General features: G+C 32.9%; 1 pseudogene; it reads right to left on the reverse strand.

Moving 5' to 3' along the window:
- LOC132253149 (uncharacterized) overlaps positions 1-16,547 on the reverse strand; it is a 62,290-nt pseudogene extending 45,743 nt beyond the window's left edge.
- Positions 16,548-25,268: the final 8,721 nt, after the last annotated feature.

The raw sequence follows: 25,268 nt of genomic DNA on the forward strand, positions 1-25,268 counted from the left end.
GTGCCTAATGGGCCAAGTGTATCTAAGTGGGCCTAAAGTGGTGCCTAATGGGTCTAAGGTGCCTAAGTAGACCTAAGGTGCCTAGGTGGGCCTAGGGTGGTGCCTAATGGGCCAAGTGTGGTTCCTAATGGGTCAAGTGTATTTAAATGGGCGTAAAGTGGTGCTTAATGGGCCTAAGATGCCTAAGTGGGCCTAAGGTGCCTAAGTGGACCTAGGGTGGTGCCTAATGGGCCTAAGGTGTACTTAAATGAACCTAGGGTGCCTAAATGGGCCTAGGGTGTCTAAGTGGGCCTAAGGTACCTAAGTGGGCCTAGGGTGGTGCCTAATGGGCCAAGTGTATCTAAGTGGGCCTAAAGTGGTGCCTAAGTGGGCCTAGGGTGGTGCCTAATGGGCCAGGTGTGTCTAAATGGGCCTAAGGTGTACTTAAATGAACCTAGGGTACCTAAGTGAGCCTAAGTCTAAATTAGGGCTGCCAAGAGTCAAAATGGAGTTCAATAAACCCCTCAACCAAAGTCCCCAAGGTGACTTAAAAAAGATAGGGTGCACGAGTAGTAATGGGCCACCAAGGAATTGCTGTAAAGTATCGGACAAATACTTAATATGACAAGTGCTAGGAGGACAAAATGGAGAGTCTACATTAAGATTCATCCACAATTAGTACTAGATTGGGTTTATGCTACAAAAATCATTTTCAGTAGTTAAATCTCAAATATGAAACCTCATCAAGAGGGTGCTTCTATTGGGAGACCACTTTTTTTTTAATCAGCAAAAATCATTTCCATTAGAAAGTAAGAATGCATTATTTTTTCAAAATACAAAGCAAAAAGGTTTGAAACACTATTAAATTTGGTTGGTCTCCATCTAAGGTGTTGGATAGAGAAAGTAGACTAACGAATGTTGTCAAGCCTAATTTGAAATGGTATAGAAGTGAAAATGATGCTAATAAGAACAATGCAAGAGTCATGTATTTATTTTCAATGTCATTAGCATGGATGAATTTTGAAAGATTGCTACATGCACTTCGGCTAAGGGGGCTTGGGATATTCTCCAAGTGACTCATGAAAGAAACAATGTTGTTAAAGTGTCCAAACTTCAAATGTTGACCTTTAGGTTTGAGACCATTAGGAGATTTTCATACAAAATTGATGGATAGTATGAATTCTAGTTTTAATCTTGGTGAACCTATTCCTAACTATAAAGTTATAAAAAAAAAATAAAAATTAAGATCTCTCTCGAAGAGATTTAGAGCAAATGTGACCACCATTGAGGAATCTAAGGATGTGAAATCATTAAAGATGAATCTTGAATCACCTAGGAAAGGGGAAGGAGTTGTTTTAAATGCTATTGAAGAATAGTCTCTAAGTTCTAAAAGTGATGATGATGAGAAAATGTCAAAGGGAAAATTTACAAGGTTTGCTAAAAAAATTCAAGAAGGATATGAAATTAAGAAAATCCAATAAAAAAATTAAATAATGCTTAAAAAATAGAGAAAATCAATGGGAAAAGAGAAAAATATGGAGAAAGGCTTGAAATTGAAAGCAAAGAGAGTCATTTTGCATTTGATTGTCCCTCAAAGGATAAAAAGGTCATACAAAGAACTTGGAGTGAATTCAAATCTAATTAAACAAGTGAAATAAATTAAATGAATGTTGTGAGTGCATTAACTTCATTGCCTTTGTGACAAATGTCAATAGATAACCTCCCTTAAAAAACCTTTAAGTGAGTTAAGTGACTTCGATGATAATGACATGAGTTTTCACATAGCTTATAAGATACTGTACAAGGAATGTTTAAGCCTAAAAAATTAAGGAACATGTCAAGAAAAATTCCTACTATGAGTGACTAATGAAGCCATAAATTTCGTTCTTCTTCAACAGCTAGTCCTTTAGGCTATTCTCAGATTTATAGGTGAGCATCAACATTTTTTTATTAGAAAGGTATGTTAAGTGAAATAAGTAAGTTTTGTGGCATAATATGTTGTATGTTAAAGAAATAAAGAAGCAAGAACCTTGAATCCATTAATCATTTCAAAATTAAGAGACTAGGCAAGTTTAACACTTTAGAAAAGTCATTTAGTAAAGTTATCTAATTAATGATCAATGTCTAACATAATATGTGTCAATATGAAAGTTGTGAGCTCAATCACTCCTAGGACTAAGTCAAGCCTCATTATATAATATATCAAGCATGCATTGCAATGACCAAAAGAGATTGCTCTGACCAAAAGAGATTGCTCACTTTCTTCCATGATTATAAATTTTTTTTTTTTAAATTTGAAAAGTATTAATAACCATAAACTCTAACGCCTTCCTAATGCTAAGCACTTAATAAGGTTTGCTAAAACCATTGCTCATTCCTTCACAAGATGTTTTAATATCTCCATGGATTTAGCTGACGGTCTAGACCTTTCAAAGGGAAACAAACTATAATGGTTGTTATATATTGTTCGATACAATAAAATCACTTTTGTCCCTTAACATACCCTTATACAACCTCTACAATAGCTTGACTTTCATGGAAAAACGTTGTCAAGTTGCACTTATTATCAATACTTGCATATGTTATATTTAAGTAAATATCCATGCACACAATTAAATATTAAAATAAAACTTTGGTAAATAAATTAATTTTAATTATCTTTTTTCTTTTCTATTCTACATTAGTTTATTTAGATAAAACTGATTGTTTTATTCTACTTATCCTAGTTTAAGACTATATATTTTGTCTCTGGAATCTCTGATCTCATGATTTTTTACATCCATAAAATCTCTGGGGGACTTTGTGAGAGGTTTTCCATGTATGTTGCTTATTTCCTTACGTGAGTGGAGTTATTGAATTATTTAATAATTATCAATCTAATTAAAAAATTCATTAAAAAAATTGGTAATTTTTAGGCTAAAATCTAAGAACTACTTATACAACCCATCAACCACCCCCACTGATTACTACTCAAAAAGTGTTATTTTATAGCTTGCAATTAACTCTTTTAAACACTTTTGAGTAGTAGTTATTACCTTTTAACTCAATTGGCATGTTAAGGACCCTTGCAATAATTTCTAATCAAATTACGTTAAGTTTTGGTGTTTTTGATAGCTTTTTTTTATCACCAAAGCAATCTAAGAATGAGGGAGATCTTTGTATAATCCATGGAAAAGCAAATGGAAGCTCATTTACATGAAGAATCCAAGCTTTGGAGCTTCGTAGTTCTTTGCCAAAGCCAATCAAGAATGCAAGGAGGAAAAACAGAGGAATCTAACATGAAGAATTCAAGAGGACAGCAACTGTTGGACATATTTCAAGTACTTTCTGGAGTCCATTTCATACATAATATATGTTGTTTTGAAGCTTGAGAAGTCAGGAGTCCAACACTTCAAACAATGCACAAATTGGAGTTGAAACGAAGAAGTTATGGCCATTTGAAGACAACTGCATCAAGCTATGCGAAAATTTCGCAGCCCAAAGCCCATTTCACAGCTGCGAAATGAAATCCACTTGCGAAATTTCGCAAGGTGTTTCGCAGCTGCGAAACCACCTCCAAGCACACGTATGCTACTTCGCAAGTTGAAACTCCATCTTCACAGCTGCGAACCACGTTGCAAAATCACCTCCAAGTTGCGAAACAAGTTGCAAATCACCTCCAAGTTGTGAAATCACAAATTCAACTTGCAAAATCAAAGTTCAAACTTGCAAAATGGACAATTCAAGCTTGTGAAATCCACCTGTGTAAACTCAGATATTTGCCATCGACTAAGTTAGATTTTTTCTCAAGATATTTTGTGTAAATTTCTATTTTCTCCTTGTAATCAGTCAAAGATATTATTGGGATATTTCTTAGAAAATATCTTCTCTATATATATCTTTGAACCAATGTAAAGAAAAGAGATCCATCGGAGATCATAGATGTAATCCGACGAGAGGAGGATCATAGTAAGAAATATATCTACAGAGCACTTGCTCTGCTTTTCCTTCATATTTTTGTTTTCTTGTTATTTTTATTTCTAGTCAAACAAACTCTGAGGATGTTTCCTTAAAGGATGAGTGGCTAGGCTCTTTGTCTCTTGGAGTGAAGAAAGCCAGGTAAGTTTCCACATGCAAAAATTGGAAGTTTTGTTGTTTCAAGTTTTTAATCACGAGAAAGTGTGACCCGTTAATGTTTTCTATCTTTTTAGTTAACTTAAAACGCCTTGAAATCACCTGGGCCAACACTTGGTAAGGCAAGTGGACTCCGTCCATTGAGTTACACTAGTTTATCTCTTGCGAGCCTTTGGGAGGTGGTTTGAAGGTAGGATTTTCTAGAATAGCCAACACTTGGTAAGCTTTTGGACTCTAAGGAGACATCCATTAGTTATCTCTTGCGAGCTTTTGACGGGTAATCCAAGGTTAAAGATCACCTTGAATGGCAAATGCTAGGTGAGAGGTATGAGCCATTGCAAGATGCATTCGTGACAGGGATTTAATGTTTGAACCCATTAAGGGGAAGCATCTGTACCACACCGGTTCGAGAAATAACTATATGTTAAATCCCCAATGCGAGGAAAAGAAACAAGTGACCGGAACTCTCTTTTTGTATTAGGAACCTGAGCCTAGTGATCTGAAACTCCAAGAAACACTTTTCTTTGTAATTAAAATCAGTTATTATTTTTGGTTAGCTTAAAGCCAAGCCTTTTCAAACATCTTTATGTTTTCTTTTTTAAAGCTAACCTTGAAATGAAAAAGCACCAATTAAGCTTTGAATTAATATCAATTGTGGAGTGAAAATCCATCCCAGTGAACGATCCTAGAGCCACTATGCTATGCTAGCTGAGGCTATCCTAGTACATGATGTAATAGGTTATAAATTTTGTTGATTGCTTTTGTCTGAGGACCGAAATCAAGGTACACCAGCTGGGCACAAATCAAATGGCGCCGTTGCCGGGGACCATTGAGAGGACATGAATTAGCTGGTACACCAATTGGGAACGAATCACCCACCATTGGTAGTTTCACAGTATGAGACATTAAACTTTCATTTTCAAATTTGATTTAAGTGATTTTTAAAAATATAAAACCATCAAGATAATTTTTATATCTTTTGTTGTAAATAAAATAAGGAAAACATGATCGTCACTTATAATTTTTTAATAAAATTTATAATTGAATATGAGAAAAACATACATTCATAAATATTTTTAAATAAAAAATAATTATATGTTACTATTTTTATATCCTTGAATATATCCAAATTAGATGGATTACCATTTTGATATTAAAGACGTCTTCAAGTTTTGAAAATTATTGTTACGTATTACAAATGTTATCATAAATATATTATTTTCTTCAATAAAATAACTTCAACCAATACGTTATTACTCATTTTATCATTTCTTAATGTTTTTTTCCAGCATTTATGTGTTTTGATCAATTTTTATCTCATTAATTTTTTTTTTGACTAAATTTTTGTCTAATAAATTTGATACTTCTAAAAATTCAACAATTGATATTTTTATAAAATCTCTAGAAGGTGAAATTTAAATAGGGAAATCAATGCAACATTGATAACTGATTTAGTAGAGTTTGGTAGTCAGGAATGCTTCGACAACTTTTCACCTTGAGACAAGGTTTTCCACATAAATGATTTGTGTTAAATTGTGTGATTGCTTTTCAACACTAAAACATGATCATAACAAATAATGTGAAATTGAATTCGACTTTTATCTTTAAGCTTGAATCAAATTCATTGGTTTAGTCGAATCTCTTATTGATTGATTAAAGTGCTTATTTATCTTAATAGAAGGATTTTTTGAAAAGTTTTTGGTAATAGCAAGTACACAACATTACCTCAGGAATATGTCAATTGATGCATTGGAAAAGTGGAAAATTTAAAGGTGGAATGATAATGTCTCTGCTCAAGGTAAAATTTCTAACTCATAAAATTTGATAATTAAATCCTAAAGCTAAAATTAATGAGTAGAGAGTACAAGATTCATAATCCAATACAATAATTCATGGTTTGCCAACTTAACCATCTTTAATTTATTGGAGTTAGAAAGACTAATATTAGCTAATCAAGATGTTCAACAAAGCATCCAAAATTGAAGAGGAAGTGCTCTTTTACAAAAAAAAAAAAAAGCAAATAATTAAATAAATAAATATAGCAAAATGCTTTGAGACAAAAGAAAGAAAAGAAAATGAACCAGAAAGGTAGTAATTAGAAAGAAGTTGGCAGATAGAGTTTGAGAAGAGAAATATGAAATGCACTACAAAGAATTCAAATAGAACAATGTTGAATGCTTCCACTATGGTAAGAAAATGTTGGCGCCAAAGGAAAAAACCAACTACAAGTAAATGTATATGCTAATCACATACTAAGGCTATGTTTGGTTTTCAGAAAGTACTAATGAAATAAAAAAATGTTAAGAAAAATGGTTTTCTCACATTTGGTTTCACCATGAGAAATACAAAAGAAAATCAAATATAGTTAAAATTTGTCAAAACTTTATATATTTTTAAATTATTTAATCTTTATATAATAGAGGGAAATAATAAAATGAGTTTGAAGAAGCATATAAAAATAATTTATTAAGTTTAAACCTATTTTTTTTTCCTTATACTTTTTCTCTTTATTTTCTTTTCCTCACATTTTTCTTCAATTTTTTGGGAACCAAACATAGCCCAAGATGATATTGAAGTGGAATAGAAATTGGAAACACCTTTTGAAGTGATGGAGCCCACTGAAGCAAAGAAACCTACAAAAAAAGTAATAGAACTTGGAGAATTGGAATGTTATGTAGCATTTAGTTATCGAAACAATCAACAATGATAAAAAATATAAAGACAAAAAAAGGACAAAATTCAAACCTCTACAAATTATGTAACAGAAAAATATGTAGAAGTCATAAGAACTACTAAGCTTCGTAAACATGATATTATCATTGTACAAACAACTAGTCTAGCCACATGAAAAATCAGTGCTTATAGGAACATTGCCATTTCCAAATCTCGGTGTCTTCACTCTTAACGCTGAATACAAGTTATTTTATTAATAGGATCCAGTAAACCATTCCAGCAGCTTTGTCACAACTTCATAAGGATGCAAGATTGCAAGCTTGTGGCACTGCTGCATTAATTTGGAAAGGATTTGCTCTGCAGAAACTATGTTCATAAATAACAGCTGACAACTAGCATTCATCACCCAACACCAACTTTGCTTGATTTTCTTAATCAAACTCCTTATATGTGCCAACCAATGCTATATAAAACACAAACTGTCAGAACCTTACATAGGCTTAATAACAAATTCCAGCAGAATCAAAGGTCAGATTCAAACAAAAATGTCTGCCTAAAATATCAAAGAAAACAAGAAAGGAGAACTCCTTTAAGAATTTCAGTTGCTTCAATCAATATAACTCAGTAAGAGAAAAGACGAAGACTCACCGTGTAAAGTCAACAGAGATATAATATACGGACATGATTGGAGGAGTTTGCCAAGAATCATTGACAACAAAAATCATCAATGATTTCAAGCATGAATGACCAAATCAACAGAGGAGAGAATCTTATTGGTAGTCATTCTTAACGGCGTTTGCGCTTGAGCTTGAGCGTGGGATCGTTGAGAATATTTGGAAACTTCTTGAGCCCTGAGCAGCCAGAGAAATTAAGAATTTCAAGCACTTTCATATTGATGATGCTCGGAAAACTCCCAAGCTTTTTACAATTTTTCAAATTCAATAAAATAAACTTGCTCAGTTTTCCAATAGATGGGTGAACCTTAAGCAAACTTGAACAACCATCAAGAATTAGTTTCTCCAGATTGGGCGCACTAATTGAGATGTCTGGAATTTCAATGAGGTGTTGAGAGCAACTTAGTCTGATAGTATTTAACTTTTCAAGAAGCTGTAACAGAATATATATATATATATATATAAGCTTTCATGGACTTCAAGATTAACTAAAGAAGAAACATGAATAAATTATCAATAATCATATCATGTCATTTTCCTAGAGTTGTTTTAACCTGCTATAACACATGTCAAGTTCTACAAGGTCCTCCGCATAAAAGCTTGATGACAGTGATTCCAAAGGATATCCATGCCAATAGAGATATCTTAGCTCATAAGGAATTCGAAGTCTTTGGACAACTTTATTATCCTCCCTCATAGAAGTGGATTCCTGATTCAAATATATTTTGAGCAACCTAAGATTCTTCATCATTGCAAAGGATTTAGTAGTAATGTATATCCACTTTGGTATAGACAAGTCCAAGACTATGCCTTTAATTGCCTCCGTTCCCTAACAAACAAGAGTAGACAGGACGTAAAGAGCAAAATACATAGAAGCAAATTTTGATTTGTAACTTAAATGGAAAATGGTATTATTGAAGTTTACATATTCAAAATGTTATTTAAGTTTGAAAGTAGGTTCATCTACATTTTACTCTTACCATTTTTCTTATCGATACACGACTTATAACATGAAGATATCACAATCTACTCAATTTTCCAGGATCTTCACGAAATTCTTGTTCAACAATGTCATGTCCCAAATGTCATAACAAATCATGCGTCCATATGTTGTTGTCTATAATACTGATGAGGCACTTATCATTGAGGACTCGTATTCCACTCTCCACAAAGAAGTTGCGAGCATCTAGGATTCTTGTAACAAAATCTTTGTCTTCTCCATTAAAGAAGCAAGCGACATCTCGGAATATTTGCTTTTGTGTGTGATCTAATTCACCGTAACTTCTCTTAAGCACATGTTGAATGTCTTGGGGTTAGGTTCTCGTTCTAGTTTATAAAATTCACTTTCCCACTTATTGTCTTGCCATACAGGAAACAACCCAAAACTTTAAGACCCAATGGAAGACCATTAACATAATGTACCATAGAGTTTTAAAGTTTTTCATAATCTTCTGTGGGATGGTTTTGTTTAAGAACATTCCAATTAAAGAGTTCAATAGCTTCCTTGTTATCTAATTTCTTAACCTTAAATAATGAATCCATTTCATGTACCTCTAATAGATGCTTATCTCTAGTTGTTACAATAATTCTACTTCCTAAACCAAACCAATTATGATCACCAACTAAGGCTTCCAATTGGTTCAAATGATCAACATTGTCAAGCACAAGGACTTTTTTAAAAGCAAAGCCTACCTGTTATCATACAGATCCCTTCATCAACATTGCTTATAAAGTTCTTCCTTCTTGGTAAGATATCATTAAGGAGTTGTTTCTATAAAGGAAGTAGGCCCCAACTTTTGGAATCCTCTCTAACTTTAGCAAGAAAACTAGTAATCATGAACTATGCGACAATTCGATTATATAAAACTTTGGAAATGGTTGTCATACCAATTTCTTCAAATCCATAGATCCCAACCATGCCAACATCATTTGATATAAAACTTTGGAAATGGTTATCTTACCAATTCATTCAAATTCATAGATCCCAACCATGTGAACATCATTTGATAACGGATCTATCATCTGTGGAAAATAATTTTCCATTTCTTGTAAATGATAATCCATCCTAATGAGCTATTTGTCAACATGTAAGAGTTTTTGGCTAAATCTCATCAAAATAACGTGAGTAATATCCTCAATATAATCTGCCTCAGACCTGCCACCAGTAAGGCACATAGATGGGTGAACCAATAGACTAACAAACAATAGAAAACATGAAGTAAACTTGATAATATTGGGTTTCATATAAAAACTTCAATTATGGGCAAATAAAGTGTGTTAAAGGGATATGGATTAATTAGATAGATCATTCAAGCACCATTATAACACCATAAAAAAGAGACCTTCACTACAACAAATTACATGATTAGGGATGAAATGTTTTGTCTCCAACAATATTTCTTTTGTGGCTAAAAGGCTTTCCTGACAAAAAAAATCGTCTCGACAATTGTCTCCACAATTGTGTCACCCTATAGTTTTAGAGATGAATAATTACATTTCATTAGGAAAACATATCAATGACAAAATGAAATCTCATGGCCAAAACTATTTGGCAACAAGTGTTTTTTGTGGTGTAAAGTAAAATGTTTTGTTGGGAATTAGATTTTCAAATATCTAGTAAACCATTTGGTGACACAAGATTTCATCAAGCAACAAAATTATTTCATCTCTAAATGTTACTTTATACATTAGGAGACAAAATATTTTCATCTCCATCATGTTGACATAGAGTTTCTACAACGAAATAATTTTATCTCTAAATATTTCCACTTACATTTAGGGAGGAACTATTTTTCGTTTCGAAATATTGACATATAGTTTCAATACCAAACAAATTTATTCTTTAAATGTTTTCATCACAATTGGAGAAAACATTATTTCATCTTTCCCACCTCCATTCATATTGGAAGATTACTCACCTCCCTTCTTAGATGATGTTGGCCTTTATTTGAAATTTTACACAATTATTTTCATAAGCTTCTTTTCAATTAGGGTCAGTCCTAAAATGGCATTTGATCTATCTCAAAACACATTTAAAAAAAAAAAGGAAATCAAGAATAGTTGTTTGCAAATAACAACATATTAACCTAATAAAAGAATGGAAAGAAACAAGAAATTGACTAAATTTTAGTAGAAGGAAAAGAAGACATAACATGCATTATTTTGGATTTGAAACAATTAATATCTTTAATCAAAGCAATGTAAACCTTGAAATGAGACAATGTTGAAGACAATAAATCGTTGGAAAGTGTGTAATTATATGGTGTATAAGATCTTAAGAAAGAAATAAACAGTGAAGAAAAAAGAAATTATTTTATTGAAATGAACCTATTACCATTCATAAAGTTTATTACAATGAAATCTTACTTCTGACAATTATCAAAGATTACCATAGCAGTCAAAGCAATGTGTCTTAATCACACATACAATTCCAAATATAACATCATCATTTTCATATATAAACACAAAAATCTCCATTCCTCTACAACAAAATGGAGATCTATGGTTTTTTTTTTGTTAACAAATTAAACAAGGGGTTTCTTTTTCACAATTCAAGGATAAAGATAAAGTTTGAAAGACTATTTTGAATAAAACAAAAGGACAGATGACATTTTAAAAGTATCAAATATTAAAGTCTCATTAAGAAACTTTTGCCTTCCATCTTGAGTCTCATCCATATGACTTCAAGTCTTAATACCTTTATATGCAACTCATATTTTGAAAGAGTAATGCTATATCATTTATAGAAAAAGCTCCTCCAAATGGAATCTCTTATGAGAAAAAACATCATATTTGTCTTTTATATTTCAATTAGTCACATGCCTAACCATTATTTTTTCCCATAATATATTTGGAGAAATGGTTAAGAAAATGTATGATTTTTTTTCTATTTTAATTGATGAAAATGCACTACTTACTATTTCAGTTTCAAATACTTGATATAATTATCTAAAACCTTTAGTTGCTAGGCTGCTTTATTATTATGATGTGAAGGTCCTAAATTAGTAAATTAAATGGTCACTTAATTGGGAAGAACCATTTCAAATTCCCACATGACAAATCTAATCAAAAGGAAACATAACATTTTGACTTTTTAGGATAAGATGCATATGCCAATTATAACTTTTAATAGATTTCTATTTTATCAATATGTTTAAAAAATTGAGGATACTTGTAAGAGATTATGTGGAACAAGCTATATTTACCCTTTTATGTACATGCCATCCAGAAAGATAGCCCACTTCCCTCAAAGCTGCTCTCCAACTTCGTATCTCCTCGTCAAAACTTTTTCTTTCATGATCGACCATCTATCGTCCGTAACTACCCCTCTGAGTTCGCACATGGGAAGGATCAACATGATGGAAAACTGGGAAAACAAATTTTCCCATTTCTTTCCTGCACTTCATGATCTTGACCAGTTCATCTAAACACCAGCTAGAACAGAGATAGTTGTCTGAGAGAATTATAAGAACCAACCTTGACTTCTCAATAGCGTGCAAAAGACCCAATGCAATATCGCCTCCCCTTAGATCATCGATTCAAATGCTAGCAAACATGAAGAACATTGGATTATGCTTTTAGCTTTATTTAGAAAACCAGAATTATGGGCAAATAAAATGTGTTGAAGGGATAAGGTCGAATCACTTGGCTCACATATTCAAGAGTTTTCATTATGCCAACATATACATTAACGATGGAAACTGTTGTCCTTTAATCATCATTTCTGACCACCATCCCACACAAGAAGAGCAATCACCTCCCTTCTTAGATGATATTAGCCTTTATTTGAAACTTAACACACATTCATCACATCTATCATAAGATGATATTTGTATCATAAAAATATAAATTATATACAAATTATTTTAACTTCAGTAATCGATTTAGTAAGCTAAGCATGCTCTGTTTCATGTGAATTTTAGGAGAACAGTATTTTTGTTGTGAAGAACATCCTACGGAGTCCCATTTCAGTTTTAACGGTTAGATTTTTCGGTTTGTGATAGGGGTATTTTTGTCAGTTCTTCCAAATACCACCTAGAATGGGCATAGTTTTCCGACAGAATTATGAGGCAAATCCTTGACTCTTCAATAGCTTTTAAAAGTTCTGCTGCAATCTCTTCTCCTCTTGGAAGCTCTTCATCATCCCTAAACAAAAATAGAATTATAAAATTCTTATAAGAAATAACATTTTTATGACTTCTATATGAAACCTTTTTTAAAAGTTATAAGGTTTTTTTTTTAAAATAATAATAATTAAATAGGTATAAAAACTTTTATTCAACTTAATTTTATTTTTTTAACTCTTAAAAGTCAATCTAAATAAAATTTAAATATATTTGAAAATCACTTTTAAAAATTTTAAAAGTCACTTAAAAATAATTTATGAACATTTTTTTTAATTTAGGTTTAAATACTAAGTGATTCTTTTTAAAATCATTTATAATGTAAAAATATTTTTTTTATGGATAAAAACATTACAAATAAAAAACATTTTAATCACAATTAATTTGTTTTTTAATTCATAAAATTTCATTTATTGTTATTTATTTTTTGGGATTTAATTCTTTACAATTATTTTTGAGTGTTTATAAAGTATAATTAGGTCATACCCAAATTTATTCCTTTTAACTCTCTATTAGGTATAGGTAGCGTGAAATTTTGGCCTCTCTCCACCTTTCTTCGCTTCTGACATTCTCCTGCATTGTTTCGTCAACTCCAACCACATAGCATTGGAATATCAGCTGGAATATTCCAAGTCCATAAAACCAAAGTTTAATATTTAATCTTTTTTAGCACACCACTCATGATGACTCTACAACTTTCCTGCCAACTTAATTTATTGACTTGGACTTGGAGGGTTTGGTCAAATGCAGCAACTTAGTTAATTGGTAAGTGTCTTTTCTCTAAACCATAAATTCAAATGATCCAGTCCTACGTTTTAATTTACAAAAACCAGTGATTTGTTTTACTAGTTATTTTAATTTAAGGAAGCAGAAAAGGGTTAGGCTCAAATTTGGAGTTCTTTCAGTGTGGGTTAGGCTCATTTGTGCCCATGCAATGGAAATGGGTGATTTTTTTTTTCCTTTTCCTTTATCTTGGTGTAGATCTTGTGATATTGTTATTAAAATAGAACATAAAAATATAAATTATATACCAATTATTTTAACTTTAGGAAAAAACGTTTATTTTAATTTAAAATAAATAAATAAAAAAGAACTCACTTTATCTCTACTGTATAAGACTTCATAAAAATTATCTTATTTGCAAAATATTTTTAGATGTAAAAGTAAAAAATTAAACAAACCATTTCATGACCTTTTTCACAAGTATCCATTTAGATCATAGTTTAATTTTAAAATATAAGAATAAGTCAATTACTCTAAACTATATCATTTATAATTTTTTTAATTATTAATCTGATACCTAACCTTCTATGAATCGGAATAAAATATGGAGAAGTAAAAAATTGTCAAATCAAGATAATTTTAAACTATGCCATTTCAAACTTTTCTAATACAACATGATATTTTATCATGTCTAAAGAAATTGGAATGGCCAAAAGTTGTCAAATCAAGATATATCTATTGTGGACATGGCATTGGGAGCATCTTAGCATTGTATTTATTGAACAGAAAATAAATCATGAAAGCTAAATAATACAAATATTCAATGAAATCTTTGGCATGTTATTTCTTTGCAACTTCAACATGGTGGCATGTCGGATGGAGGAGGCAACATTTGAGCTTCTGAGTGTTTACCATTTTTCACTATGAACACAGTTTCCATGCCCCAAGTCAGATGGCGTTCTACATGGCAGTGCATGAACCACACTCCTGCAATACATAAAATACACAACATTACACCTATGTTGGCAGTTTCAAGGGTTTTTTTTTTCATAGAGGACATGAGAGCTTGCAACATACCAGGGTTGGATGCCTCGAATCTGATTGCAACCCAACCATTCTTAGGAACAGAGATCGATGGTATTCTGATGGGGAGGATCCACCAGATTGTAGTGCAAAGGATCCCTATTTTCATCGAAATTCCCAAATCCCCATCCAACAACATAGAAACTGTGTCCATGGAGATGCATGGGGTGGGTTACCCCTGCAACCAAGTTTGTCCCTTGCAAAACAATCTCCACTGTGGAGTTATACTCGAGCACCCTTACTTCTGTTCCGGCGCTCGGCAACTGATAGAGTAATGGAAGATAATATGCTGTAAAATCAAACACCACTGGTGGAACGCTAGGAAATTTATCTCCATATACACCACTGATGTTATAATAGTAAGCTTCTAGTATGTCAATTGTAGGGGTATGAAAGCTTATGTTGTTTGTACTTGCGGCGGATCTCAACCCATTGGAACTTGAACATGAATCATTGACGCATGGGTACGAGTTTACAGAAACAGTGTAAATCAGTTTAGTGCTCGTGCTCAATGGGACATTGCAAGGATGTTCCGCATCTGCTAAGCTTCGGAGGGTGGCCATGACCTGAAGCGATGCAATTGTGTCATTGAATGCAGGCAAATGAGGCAAGAAGGGAGGTGAAGATGGAGTGTAGAATCCCCTGTACTATACAATAGCTGTGGTGGTTGTGTTATAAAAACTATTACGACCTGCCGGGGCATCGGAATAAGTTTTAGCCGCCATGTAATAGTGATCCGGGCGTTGGTTAGCTTCTAGTAAGACATCGAAGGTTTGGCCAGGAAATATTGTGATATAATCTCGTGTCAATGGTTTCGTGTAGCTACCATCTGTTCCAACCACTATCATTTTATGCTTGGCAATGGAGAAGAAGAGAGGCTCATGCAAGGCAGCATTGATTATGCGAAGTAGATAGGTCTTTTCATGATCCACTGTTAGCTTGAATGTGCCTGCAATTAGAAAGGGAAAGTTGTATACTTATGACTAACCAAAAGAAAAAGAAAAAGTTTCCATGAGGATCCACCAATTATGAAGTGATTGATTGATTAGGGGTGTAAATTTGGCTCCATATTTCAAAATTATATTTGAACTAGCCTTTTCTCATGTGTTAAATCATGGCTCTACCATTCTCGTAACTATATTCCTCTTTCTTAGCATTAAGCTTTAGATATGTCGATGTTAATAAGAAAAAGTATTATGGTCAACATACAAGAAAATGAAACTGTGTACAATTTTAAAATGGGAAGTTAAACTTAATTTGTACTTGATTTTGAGCATGGAAGTAGATCACCGGGTTGTCCATTTATCAATAAAGAATCAGAGGCGTTGGCATCAGCTCCGCTTGCAAGCCCTTTATCTCGAATCGCATTCACATCAATCTTCCACCATTGTCCTGCATTTCAACAACTCCAATAATTTTAGATTTTGCTATGCTGATTAATTCATAATATGTAAATTAACATTTAAAAGTAACAACACTTATACCTAATATGATGAGAACTTCTGCATTAGGTTTGTGAAAAAGATACTTGGTTCCATTCTTGGGATAGACGATTATAGCTCCATGAACGGTGGCTCGGGTCCAGTCGCTGTGAGCATGCCACCATAAAGTGCCTTCCTCAGAGGAAAGGATGATCTTCTGACTAAACTTTGACCCGGGCTAAATTGGGCATTGTGTGATATACTCAGGACCATCTGTCCATGGATATCTAGGCATGTTCACCCCATGCCTACAAAACAATAACTATACGTTAAAACTAGTACTTATTTTTGAACTAACAAAAGATAGCATGTAGCAACATATTATCATAGTAACAAGCAACATCTACTGTATTTCAATGGAACTAAAGCAAATAACCCTAAAGTATTGTTTTAAATTTGACTTTATTTGCAAAGCAATATATTGCAACCCCCTCTTAGAAATAAAAGAATGTATGCCATGTAGGCATGTTTTCGACGCTCTTTCTCTGAGACACACTCAAGACCTACCAGTGAATGGTGACGTTTTCTTTTCCCCTGTTATAAACGTCGACAATGATCGTCTCTCCTTTCGTAGCATATATAGTTGGTCCCGGAAATTGTCCATTTACTGTTAACATTTTCTTGGTGCTACAAAGCCTTGTATATGAAGCTTCCCTCACCTGCAACCAATTAAAAGTTAACCATGCAACCTCATCCCAAAAGAAATATTACATGCATGAATAGTTGCATCAATCCATTCATGCAAGTGTATAACCACTTAAAATTTGATAGCATGCATGAACGACTCAACGACACTAGAGTAAAGGGTCCTAATGTGGAAAATGAGAGTCATACTGCTCCCGAAATATTATAATCAAAAGGTGACGTTAAGGCCATAATCATATGTAGTATTTACCACAAAAGTTTGCCGACGGGTTGAAGCTTGGCAATGGATGCCACCACCAAAAAGTTGAAACACTAAAATTTGTAAGAGGAAAACCTTCATGATCAGCCACATCTTCTTTGGAATAAAAGCCTCTTCTCTTTTCCTAAACAGAACTCCTTCAATTTTCTTACTCCTTTTGATGTGTTTCTTTCATATATATGATTCATTATATAGTCATGATAATTCTGTCGGGATACCATTCTTCCTCTCCACGTTTCAATATAAGAGAAAGTGATTTGAATGTGTATTGGCTTTTAATGTTCTTTGACCACTTCAATGAGCAGGACCACTATATACAATAATGATATTTGATCAATTACCAAATTAAAATAAACCAAATGCGTGAAGAAAGCTAACAATTGTGAAAAATTCTTATAGGTTACTTCCACGTTATTTTAGAATAAATTTAAAATATTCTTTCACACGTTATTTTGGCCTCGCGTATAAACTGTTTTTCATAGACAACTCCTTTTAAGAATTATTTTAAAATTATTTTTGTAAATATTATTTAGCAAACCCTTATTATTATTCTCACTTGTTATCGTGTTACTTAAGACAATCAATAGTGCTGAACCGATGATTTCGGCAGTTGGGGGGCAAACATGATTATTATTTTGGTCTGGATGGGACAAAGTTGTTTCCCAATTTTTTTAAAACTTTGAGAATTGAGATTATAAAAGACATGACGATAAGCTAAGTTGGTATTTCAGAATTTTCCATAAAAAAAACACAAAAATATATTTTGTGAATAGTTGAAAATAGAATACCAACCCCTTGTATGTTGTGAATCACTTAAAACATCAATTGGGAGTCATAGTATCTTTTTTCTCAACAAAAAGCAATTTAATAATAATAATAATAATAATAATAATGATAATAATAATAATAATAATAATAATAAATAATTATAGATTAAAAAAAATGTTTTTCAAAACAAATGCAATCTATAATTTATTTGTTCGTATGATATGTATATCTTGATTAAAATGGTTTTAGTTGGCTTACACAAACCATCTAAAAAAAAGTAAAATAAGAAATAATTCAAACTTCCTTGTTTGGTTTATTGTATCATATACAAAGAAAAATCATTATATAAATAAATTATGGAAAGATTTATATATTTTTAAATTATTTATAAACAAAAAAAATGATGAATAAATTTTAAGATGTGTAAAAATTTGATCAAGTTAATTTAGACTTTTTTCACTTTTTTCTCACATTTTCTTTTAAAATTTTGGAATAAATTTCCTACTATTTGTGGAGCTTTAATATAAATTTTTTCTCCGTATGATACATATTTATTCAATATTTGGTTAAATTATTTTGAATGTATATTTTTACCTTAACAAGGAACTTTACTTGAAAATGAAAATAGTTTAGTTTTTAATTGTGACACTTGAAGATCAAAGACACCATGGTCATTTGACTTGTCAAACCCAAGAGTCCAACATGTGAATGACCTTAACTAACAAATCCAACAAGTAATTAGTTGACAACTTCCTTAAATTGATTCATAATAATGATTAGAGCATAAATAAATAAAAAATCTAACCCAAAACTAATTAAAAATATCTAAATAATAAATTCAAAGATCATCCCAAAGAATTCAAAGAGTTTTAGAAATCAATACTAAGTTCAATCTTAATTTAAAACTCCTAAATAATTAATTGTAAAGAAGATTTCAAAAGAAACACCCTTCTTAACTTGATTTCTCCTCATTAATATCACTTGTACCTAAAAAGTGAAATAATAGAGAAGAGTGAACTTAAAACTCAGTTAGGAAAAATAGTTCACTAAGGAGGATCAAGTATAGTACAAAGTTAAATCCTAGGAGCTATCGCATCTTTATAAAAAAAATTGATAAGTAGGAGTTCATTTAATTCAATAATTAAATTCGCTTTCTTCAAAAAATTAGGCACTTTCCATTTAAAGATAAAACTAAATAATATACTTTGCATACTTAAATTATATTTTAAAAAAATTATAAACAAACATTTTACTTTGACTTATTAATAATAACATTGTGCCCAAATAGTAGGAATTGCTTTAGGTGGCTATATGATCAAACCAACTTTTATTATTCAGTAAAGAAACTCTCAAAGATTTTTTTTTTTTAAATAAAAATAAAAAATTATTTGAAGTTATGTGTATAGTTATTATTATCAATTTTATTTTCCATTCTCATTCTCATTATTACCTAAAATTGAAATGGAAACAAACATTCATTCCGACTTTACACTCTGTAGTGCTTTCAAACATAAGAATTGGAATTGACATATTTATTACTAATCAAGGAAAAATAGGCATCGAAATAAAGGTCATGTTTGGTAATTGCCTTTAAAAATAATTTTGAAAAATAATTTTCGAGAATTTTTTTTAAAAATTGTTCAATATCTTGTAAAAAAATGTCTATTTAGGAACTTGAAATGTTTTTAACCCACTTTATATGTTTTTACATATGTTTATTTGTAGTGCTTTATTTTTTTATCATTCCCCATATTTGTATAATTATTTTTTAAAATAGCCAAAAAACAACTTAAAATAATTTTAAAAATGCTATCTGAAGACATCATATTAATAGTTTTTAAAAGCAAAAAACTATTTTCTATTTTTTGATTGTCAAACATGGTTTCCTGTTTTTTTTTTTTTAGAGAATAGGAAATTTTTTTTAAAAATGGTTACCAAAAATATCTATTCATTCTCATTCCCCATTCCAATGTACCAAATATGAGCTTAATGACTTATATTTTAGTTAGTTTTATATTGATATACAAAGAAATATCATGTTTCAACTAAATGCATATGAACTAATATTAGAAAAATCACTTTTAATAGGGTTGAAAGAAAATAAGTTAATATTAAGTAGTTGAACATTTGCTCAGTTGAGAAGTGTTCCTAAATTTCAAAGGTAATATTTGTAGGAAAAATTTGGATTACTTTTTGGAATACCCAAGATCGGGGAAAAAAAAAAACAATCAATTGTTTCACCATTTAATTCTTTACCCCAAGTCATGAATGAAACCACACTAAAATTGAGAATCACTCTGTTCCACAACACACAGTCTTTCACCTTCTTTTTCAAAGAACTTTTCTTCTAGAGTTCTCTCAATCTTTCTTTTCTAGAGAAAAGTTTATTGGGGCGATTTTTGGGTAATTTCTAGTAGTTTCAACTCCCAGAAATGTTCCACTCTTATCTCTTATTTGGTTAGATCAGGTTAGGTCACACCAACTTGGGTGCCCACCCAACTCCAACAATATTTAAGTATTTAATCAAGTAAATGACTGAATTACTATGAACAAGTATAATGATCAAAACAAAAATTTTACTCTTTTTTGTTTTAATATAAAATCCAACCTCTAATTGAACAAATCATTTACCATTTAAAAAATATTCTTAATATCTTCATTTTCTTTTTGTGTTTTTGAAAGTTCATTTTTATTTTAACTAGATCAAATAATATTTGTATAATAATGCCTTTAATCTACATTTTTATGAGTAATACCAAATAAACATCTCAACAAACATTATATAAGATGATCATTAATTTCACTATCTTCATTTTATTTATGTTATTCTTCTTTATCCAATGGATTTAATTATTTGTTGTAAAATGAACAAGGACCTTTATAGTTATAATCTCATCTAAAAAGTTGGGGAAGCTATCTCTACATTTGTGGTTCATGCATGAAATAAATTGTTTTTGTACTTCCATCATCAAAGATGCATGTATGTCTAAGAATGGCAAAAGAGTCTGAGGTTGGGAAAAGAATGAAAAGAAATTTATGTTTTGTTTAATTCATTTGATTTTTTTTTTCTATTCTATATAAAAATTCAATATATATATATATATATATATATATATATATAACTTTTTAACTAATTTTAATTATATTTTTCTTTCATATTTTTTTATAATAAATCAAAATTAAAAAAAACATTTTTTTAATATTTCAACTATAAAAAGGTGGGCATAATTAATTTAAAATCCTAGGATATCATAACAACCTAACCTTAAAATTTTCTTAAATAAATAATCACTTCACTAGTCATATATTTTCTTATTCCACCATATTGTGATTGGGACCATAGTATTTGTTATACTTTGAAGCATTTTGGTATGATTCTCATATCATAATAAGTCATTTTTGAAGCAAACCCAACATGCTTGATAGAAAATCCCTCTTGCTAAATGAACCCAAGGTTTCTTATTTGTGAGTATTGGTACATTAATTTATATAGTTCAAGATTGATAATTTTGTTTCAATCATTTTAACTTAGGGAGTTTTTAGATTATATCTCACTCTCCTTTGAAAACTCGAAGTTGTCGTGTGATCAACTAGAATAACAAAGGTAAGTATAGAAAGGTCTAAGAAAGACAAATTAGAGTTAATGAAGGTTGGTGTGAATGTCAAGTTCTTAAACTGAGTTAAATGTTTTTTTAAAATAGTTTTAAAAACCTCCTAGAGAATTCTAGTGCTATGGAGAGCACTTAAGCTCTCCCTAAAGCACTCAAGTGTGATAGAATTCTCTACAATTCTAAAGCTTTGATTTTCCAAATTTTAAAAGCTTTATTTTAGGAAAATTCTAAATCCGATCCACTAGGATCTTGGCCCTATAAATACCTTGTCTAAAGAGGATTTTCTCTTTTTGATGCAAATATTTCAAAAAAACCTAATTTGCCTTCTTGTTCCCAAAACTTTGAAAAATGATTGTCTTCAGTTTTACTAGGTTGAGAAAGAGATTCACATCTCCACAAACACTAAAGTATGATTCACTAGGAGCACAAGCAGTGTTGTACTACAAATGTGAAGTATAGTAGAGGTGATAGGGAGTAAGACTTAGGGATGGGTTCGACTAGATAAAACTGTGCACTATACTTTTGAATAGTGGATTTGTAATTAGATGTTTCTGACCCCATGGATTTTACATCCGCATGTTGTATAAGCGGTTTTCCATGTAAAAAATCTTACATTCTTGTATTGAATATTTTTAGGCTTTCCTAAATCAAACAAATTAATTTTTCAAAAAATTTAATTTTTGAGCGTAAGAGGTTCAAACACCTATTCACCCCTTCTAGATGTTACCTAAACTAGATCAACTAACTTTCAATGAGGAAAACTCAAATTACAGAATTTGCACTTTCGGCCAACGCAACTAGGCTTAGACAAATTGAAGAATAACTTCAAATCAACCAACTAGCCTTTCATCCATAGAGGCCTTCTCCAATTTGAAGATTATGAAAACCTCTCAAAGCATATCTAAAGAAAAATAAGAGCATTGGCTCACCCTCAGGGTTCCTTGGAGAGGCTTTGATCTTTATTTTCTCCTTGAGTTGTTGAAAGGGTCTTTAACAACTTGGATTGGATTGGATTGGATGTACCACTTATATGAACTAAAAATGATAAATATTGTAACTACTCAAAATACACTTTCACAAAATTGCCAACATGTAGATCATTTTTAGTTAACCAAATCTTAAAACATTAGTCACATCAATCACATCCATGGCCAAAATTAAGTGAAGACTAAGCACAGATATAAGAGGATCATCGGGACGCTCTCTTTAGCTCTACCAAGCTAGCTAACAACCTTGAACAGAATATTGCTCAAGCAATCCATGACTACTATTAAAAGGAAAAACCTATGAAAAAATATGAAGAACAAGAAGCATAAAAAGAAAATATAGGCTCAAATAAAATGGTTCAATTTGGGAATCAACTACTGTGCAATAGATGACTAAATTCTCAGCTAGATTCTTACGAGTTCTAACCCCCAAAAGCATCAAATGCAAAAGAAAAACCATGCAAAAGAGAAACCAGTAAGACAATAACAATATGATAGTTTTCATCTCCATCTTTCAAGTTTGAGCATCTTGTGCTGATGCATCCTCTCAATGTAGAAGTGGTTTGCTTCATTATATCAGCATTGTAAAGAGAAAATGTGTAAGCTCACCATAATCTTTAATAGTGAAGATACTTGAATTCTCATCCGTAGTGTTGCACTGAAATTCTGGTTGATTGCCTTCTTTCTCATCTTGTTCTTATAGTGGATGAACCCCACACTTCTTCACCTCATAAGATGGGCCATAGACTTGAAATGAAGCCTAAATTTGACTCAGTTTATTTAGCCAATTGGCGTGGCCAATCCCAATTCGAGAAATTGGTTGATACCCAAGCCACATGTGATCTGATTTAATGAATCTATGTCCTTCATCCGAAGAATTCTGGTGTTCTAGATTGATGGGAGCAAAAAGGTGAACAGTTTTACCTTGAGTCAAATTCAAATGACAAAATATATTACCAGGGCAATCATGGAAAACACCCTTAACAATAAAAATAGCGCACCCAACCAATCTCACCAACCTAGTATTACACCAATTTGGAGGTAGATGTACTATTGTTGTGGAGCCTAGTGTCACGAGATGCTTCAAATGACCCTCCCCATGGGCTTATATAGAAGGTGGGAAGCTTCTAGAGACCCCTGGAGACATTTATACTTAGCTACAAAGTGGAAGAGTATGGAAGCTTCTAGAGAGGGCTAGAGATGTCCACACATCTCTACACTTGGCTAGGAGAGCATTGGAATAGTGTGGGGGTATTCTAGAATCTTCCAAAGTCATCTTGTACATACCCTTGTACATAGACTAGTGTAGGAGCTTCTAGATTATTCTTGATTTGTAAGGAACCCTCCAATGTTCCAGAGAGTTCCACTGGTGCCTATAAATAGGCGAGGGCCTCATTTGGCCAAGGCACCACCCAAATCAATTCCTAACCAAGCAAGTGAGTTCCCAAAGCACTTGTAAAGCTTCCTTTGAGTAGTGAAAGCATCCAGCCTTTAAGTGTTTCCTACTACGCCCTCTAAAGCTTCTAAGTCGGGTGCATCTTAGCCTAGCAAGCTAAGCATTGGGAGTAAGGCTGACTTAGCAAGATTAAGTGTCTTGACTTGTCTAAGTGTCGCACAAGCTTAGGAAAAGACTAAGTCTGTGACAGTTGGTATCAGAGCACGGCTATGAAGCGGGCACCGTAAAGGAAGCATGTTGGGGTCCAACATTGAGGACGCTAGCGAGCAAACTCGTGGGAGGGAGACTGAGCCTACTACACGGGGCATGGGCAAAAAGGATAAATCTCTTGATGCCATAGCCAACATGGAGGCAAGGCTAGCCAAGGTGGAGCTAGCCATGGTAGACACTCGAGAAGAGGTGGACTTGATGGAGCAAAGCATGGAGAAGGGCTTAAAGGATCTAAGGGAGCAGATCCAAGACCTTCTTGAGGGGATGCTAGTCTCACAATTTCAGCCAGTGTCGCACGAGGAGTTTATATCTTTCCAAGAAAAGGTCTTAAGCATGCTTGCTAGCATAGAGTCAAGGATAGAGACCTTGGCCACTTAAATGGAGTCCCGAGACTAGGAGGTTAGGTAGGATTTGGTCATCTACAAGGTTGCTATGTTGGCACGGGTCATGGCCACACAGGAGGCATCTAGGGTGGAGATGCCGAAGCCACAAGGGTTTAGTGGTAAGCGGGATTCCAAGGAGTTGAACAACTTCTTATGGCATATGGAGCGATACTTCAAGGCTATCACACTAACTAATGAGGTGGCTAAGGTAAGGACTGCAACCTTCCACCTTACTGATACAACTACTCTATGGTGGTAACGGAGGTTCGCCGATATGGAGAAAGACATTTGCACCATAGAGACGTGGGAAGACTTCAAGAGAGATATCAAGAAGCAGTTTTACCTAGAGGACGTGGCTTACCTGGCTAGGAAAAACATGAGGCGTCTCAAGCACATAGGCTCAATACGCAACTATGTCAATGAATTCTCTTTGCTCATGCTTGAGATGCCTAATATGACTAATGAGGAGTTGCTATTCAACTTCATGGATAACCTGGAAGGGTGGGCCGAGCAAGAATTAAGGCGCCGAGGCGTTCAAGACTTTGCCACTGCTATGGCAGTAGTAGAGTCTTTAATGGATTACAAGAGGGGAGACTCCTCCCAAGTTGAGTCTTTGGAGGATAGCCACGCTACGGGTGGAGGAGACGAGGTTTCAAGGGACCACAATGCTCCTATAATGGGATCAGGTAAGATGCCTAACATCCGAGAAGGAAAGGGTAAGGCGAAAAGGAAAGAGTTTACACCTAAAATCAAATGCTTCCTATGTGACGGTCCACATTGGGCACGAGATTGTCCAAAAAGGAAAGCGCTCAATGCCATGATCGAGGAGGGGGAATAGGAAGACGAAGCACATATGGGCTCGATGATGTTACTAGGTGCCCTCCAAGTCAACCCAAAGCCTAGTACGCCTAAGACCTTCTTACTATCAGGGGTACAAGTAAAGGAGGCAAAAGAGGAGTGAGTTGAGATAGGCCGCACACACATGGACAAGGTCACCAAAGGAAAGGTAAACTCGATGGGCAAGAGGAAGCAGCACTCCAAGCATCGAAAGTGCAGGGGTTTGCATCCATCCGAGGCCTCACGGAAGAAGGAGGTGAAAAA

Source organism: Vitis vinifera, chromosome 18 (assembly GCF_030704535.1).
Source record: "Vitis vinifera cultivar Pinot Noir 40024 chromosome 18, ASM3070453v1".
In the NCBI taxonomy this organism is placed as follows: Eukaryota; Viridiplantae; Streptophyta; class Magnoliopsida; order Vitales; family Vitaceae; genus Vitis; species Vitis vinifera.